This window comes from Monopterus albus, unplaced genomic scaffold (genome assembly GCF_001952655.1).
Source record: "Monopterus albus unplaced genomic scaffold, M_albus_1.0 scaffold172.1, whole genome shotgun sequence".
Taxonomy (NCBI): Eukaryota; Metazoa; Chordata; class Actinopteri; order Synbranchiformes; family Synbranchidae; genus Monopterus; species Monopterus albus.
In genome coordinates, this window is record NW_018128052.1 from 2,146,475 (window position 1) to 2,151,782 (window position 5,308).

A 5,308-nucleotide genomic window follows, 5' to 3' on the forward strand; every position below is an offset into this window, starting at 1 on the left:
GCATTTTTCCAGTTGCCATGTTTCACATGTTTATAATCAGAAAGCAGCTGCAAAAAAGAGTGAAAAACAAGATGAAGTAGAAGAAAAAGCAGTGCACAGGGAGCACGCTTAACAAGTAGCTCTTTTTTACTGCTGAGTTCCAGAGCAGAAAAAGTCGTGTGACATGAGAGAGTCCTCTCTGTTACAGTCCTGGTTTGATAGTGTTGTTGGAGCTCACAGTTCAGGGCAGCTGCAGCAGCAGCTATTAAGCTCAGCGTCACCGGATCCATCCTGGTTTTAGAGACTTTTTATTCAGTCAGAGCAGAGCGTGACAAAAAGCTGCAAAAAAACAGAGACTGAGAGGGAGAGCACTCTGTTGTCAGCAGAGTCCGAACGGCTGAAGGAGATCACAGGAAAATAAATAATGAATAGGCAGCAAGTAACTCACTGTTGCTAGAGAGAGGGAAAGCTAATCCTGCACTCTGATAGGCTGCTGCTCTGGCCATGTGCTCTCCAGTCACCAGAGAAGCCGGGCAAATCAAGAAAATGTTCTAATATTAGAAAATGTATCTAGGCAGTGATCAAACATGTGAACCAAACAACTGCACCTCTTTCCACAAACTTGACTTTTTCACCTGTGTGACCATGATGACTGCTCATCACCTTTGATGAAAGGATGATTTCAGTCAAATGAAACTGTCACAGGAGTATGATGAGGCACATAGTGGAGGGAAACTGAAGGCTGCATGCGATTGGAGAGAACTCCACCAGTCATGTTGACCTCATGCAATAGGATGAAAGGAGATTATTTTTTCCTGAGTTAAAAAGGCAAGAAATGTGGTCATTATTTGCACCAAGTGAAGGAAAATACACTCAAGATGACAACATATTCAAAAGTGTTAGTATCCTGGTAATGTCATACACAAGCTAGTAAGTAAATAACAACTATTCATTCTAGCAATTTAAAAATGTTTGTTATGTGTCCACAGTCATTATTCTGAGATGATATTTGTTATTTCACAGATACTGAATTTAACTGTGGGGGAAAACGAGACCTAGGTTTAACTCAAAACGGCATCTAGACTTTACTCTGCTGTCTGCGGACATCAGTGACTCCATGTTTAGTCAGCTCCGAACAAGGATGCATAAAGTAAAAATGGCAAATAAGTTATTTAGAGCATCACTAATACAGTCGACCTGCTGACAAAACCTGGATCAGTTATCTTGATATTTCCATTCATTTCTTTAATTTATTTTAGTGTCACTGCACTAATATATTTAAGTAGCTGTGATTTGGACTAAAATGCTTTTCCTATCTTGTAGGTAGTTCTTCATTTCCGGTGTATATATAAAAAGTATTTGAGAGTTCCTGTGTAATAGTTATTAACTGATTTGTTGTACAAAATGAACTGTTTGACTTCTTTCAAGCAAAGATCAAACATTTTATGGCTACAGTTTCTCAGATGTCAACTGCCAACTTGCTTTTTTTTTTTTTTTTTTGCTACCAGATTCTGCACAGCAGTGACCAGAAGTGGAGTGACAGCATCAGACCAATCAAAGCTGCTTAGATTTCTTGTTACTTCTCAACCAACTTGTATACAACATGATAATAACATAGTTACAAAAAGCTAATATCAGCTAACAAATCGTCCTGGTCAATTTATCAGTCTACTTCTATATAGGGTATTGTGTGTTAAAGAGGCTAAAACCTATGTGCCTGTGTTACCATTCCTCCTGTAAATCAACCACCCAGCTATCAGCAACCAATGCAGATAAACAAGTTTCTCTGCAGACCTGAGGGAGTGTTGAACATACCACATCAACAATCATGGCTTTGTGTGTGTGTGTGTGTGTGTGTGTGTGTGTGTTTTATCAGCAGTCTCATCTCTACAGGGCAGGGTACAATTAGAAGGACCCATGATTTCTGCCATATCTTGGAGAGAGGGGAACATGTCTTGGCAAATACAGTACAAGCAGCAGTTCACCACAGAGCTGTAATGACTTTTCAAAAAGAGCTAAAGAGTTTAAGAACAGGGTTTTAGCTTGTACACCTTCTACACAAGGATAGAGCTGACTAAATGCAACGTCTCAGAGAGCCCATTTATGTCTTTTATGGATAAAAAAAGAGAGGCAAAGGTTTTCTGTTGTCCCTACGTGACCTTCAGTGAGACGAATAAATGTAACATACAAAATCCAGACATTTACACAGACACAGTTACAGTATTTCTTTAAAGTTTGTGTATATGTTTGCGGCCCTTCTGGTGAGGAGCTGCAGAGTCACCACGCATGCAGCCTGGCCTCGTGCCATCTGTCCACATGGAGCTGAAAAATCTACTGCGCCACAGGCAGGGAGCACAGGCCAACAACACAGGAGCTTGTGGGGACTTATTTTTTCGCCTAAAATGAGGGGTTAGGCATTTTATGATTTAAGTTGTGTTTGCCTGAATTCTATCTGTCCTTAATGAAGCCGAACGGTTCACTTCGCTAAATAGAAACATCTGCAACAAAGATTATGTAGTACTGAGACGCCACTGTTCTGGAGAATCAACTGTGCCACAAGGCTCGACAGTTAGAGAAGACTGTATTAAAAGGGAGGCAATTCAACACCTTATAGTTTAATATGCTACCTTAGGTCCACATGTATTTAACTTTAAACATGTTGACTCCAACAACCCCTCCAGAGTCTGCACCAGTTGAAAATACCGCAGGTCTTTTTACTGCGTAGTTAGCTCATAGTAAGTTGTTAGTAAACCCTGTACTGGTTTCTTTCACATTTACCAACTTACCCATCACAAGTCAAATACAATAAACTACACAGCAGCTTCTCTATAACTAACTCTATTTGACCTAAACATGAATATATGCAGGGAACATAAAGTGGCCTCCGTAGCAACACATACCAACGACAAAGCTAATCAAATACTAATCCCACTGTGACACAGATGGATTATTAAGGAACCAGTTCTACTTAGCTTGTAATTAAATGATTCACATTAAGTGGCACCTAAAGCAAATGAATTTAACTTGTCTTTCGGTCCAACACTTTGCATTCTGATGCTAATAAAATGATTTATTATCTGACTGTTATTATATTGAGTACTATAATAGTCTTGGGTGTGACTGGTCACACCCAGAACAGAGGTTTTTACATAGTGTACTGCACATGACCAACTAGATCTGTATCCAGTGCATTGTCCGACTGCAAAGAGCTAATTTACTTTTCTTTCTTGTTTCTAAACTATTAAACGTTGGTTTTTCTTGGGTACAAATCTGATCAAAGTCTGCAGCATTTCTACTGGAGCCTTGACTGACGCAGCCTTAAAGCAGTTGCCATTTTGATCAAATAACACAATTTCAGTTAAACTAGGCCCCTCAGCTGAAGGAGATATAATAAAAATAACCAGGGCCATGCAGCGTCTGGTGGAATTTGAGATAAGCTGACGTTTGATTCTGGAGCGACACTTGCCATTTTGACAAGTGTCATCTTCTGTTGGAAGCTTTAATGCAATAAGTCCTGCGAGTCATTCAGAGCATTTTAAGACATAGAGAAGAAGAATGAAGGATTTGCCATATGGCATGCTTCACACTGATAAAGCAAAATAATGGATGGTGACACTTGGTTACATAATGTTGGACTCAGGAATTTCGGGGGGGGAGGGGGTGGGGGGTCTCCACACAGTGGAGTGTCTTATTATGCAAGTGGCACGATTTCTATTAACTTCTAGATGAAAGCCAAATCCTCAATGTAGGGATGTTATCTCGGGCCTCCACACTGCATGGCCTCCTACAGTGTGCAGTGAATGTAAAGGTGTAGCACATACAACCAGTGCTGTGCACAGCCATACAGCAAAGCCTGCCTTGTAGAACTTAGAGTACAACTTTTCAACATCTGCAACATTTGAATTGTTACTTTTAGGCTATCTTTAAAAAGTCTCAGGTTTAAATGAGGCATAAATGACAACTTTAGAAGCTACTACCAAGTTCAAAAGTTATCTTTATCATTTTAGCGTATTAAGAATAACCTACAAACAAAAAGAAAAAAACACAATAAAGTAACTCGACTCTAAAGCAACTTTACAATAAATGTTCATATTACAGTAACTTAACGGGCTCAGCGTTTCATACACGTCAGCTGCGAGCACCGAGCATCATGCTGCAAGAACAAACGTTACATTTTAGCGCAAAGAGTCCAACGAAACCCCAAGAAAATCTGGTGTCCAAACTCCAGAAGTACGGCACAAGTCAACGGTGTGGACCTGCGTGAGCAAACCACACTTGCAGCGCTTCCACCATTTTCCAGTACAGTGACTGCTGCCCTGCTGTACTGGAAATGTGCAATAACTTGGAAAAACTCACCCGCGGATATTTCTTGAACCTTCTTACTTGTGGCTGAGGCGCGTTAACACTTCAAAGTAGCGGACAGAGTCCGTGTGATGTCTTCTCTGCTGACGATAGCTTCTCGCAGTGCGCGGAACTTTGAACAAAACCTCTGTCCACTTCTTACTTCGCCTTCTTTGCGCTCGATCCTTCTTTCTTTTCCCCGTTCACAACTCCCTGTTGCCCTACACAGCCATTTTCCAGCTCAGCACGGCGCAGGGAAGGAGAGTGCGTGGGAACTAATATGAAGAGCGCGGAAAGTGACGAAGCCCAGCGGAAAAGTCCGAACGATTAGTGAGGGGTCACCGTTTCAAGTAGCACTCTAAAGCAAAAGTAGCAACGTCATAGACGTCGATAGAGCCCTTCTAGTTGTGTACGCGCCCCAGTATCGATCTGCTCTGCGCCACTTTAACAAGTTCCTATGTTTGTATCAATTTTGACTGATAATAACGTGAAAAGAAATGATTTGTCGCTCTAACGTCAAAGCAAAACACAAGCTGAGGGACAAGTGGGTCAAGGTTCGCACGTGTGCACGTCGTGCACGATGTAGCTGGTGCACTGCAGCGAGCAAGCAGTAATCCCTGCACTGTGCACGAAACGAAAAGAATGTACGGAGGTATGTGACAGGACTAAATAAAGTTTTTGGATATTAACTATGACCTTTTCTGACTCAGACGTTACTGACTCCTGTAGATAAGACATAAGAAAACTTTATCAGAGATGAGGATGAGAGAGATGAGACCTGGCTGTAGCTGGTAAACAAGGTAACATAGTTTACTTAGTACATAACCAGGCCCGGATGTTGAATGTGAAGTACACTAGAGCTCTGTACATCAGTGCATACAATCAGCTGGACTACTGTTAAAACGCTATTTATTTATACAACATGAAATAAAATGGATGCCAAGTATCTTGCATAATACACTGCCCACACCTGTACAACACTTCCCCA

General features: G+C 41.1%; 1 protein-coding gene across 1 annotated transcript in view; it reads right to left on the reverse strand.

Annotated features, from left to right (window-relative positions):
- pik3r2 (phosphoinositide-3-kinase, regulatory subunit 2 (beta)) overlaps positions 1-4,597 on the reverse strand; it is a 51,529-nt gene extending 46,932 nt beyond the window's left edge. Inside the window, exon 1 of the mRNA XM_020616067.1 lies at positions 4,336-4,597. The gene's annotated coding sequence lies outside the window, so the exon portion shown is untranslated. The remainder of the gene's footprint in view (positions 1-4,335) is intronic.
- Positions 4,598-5,308: the final 711 nt, after the last annotated feature.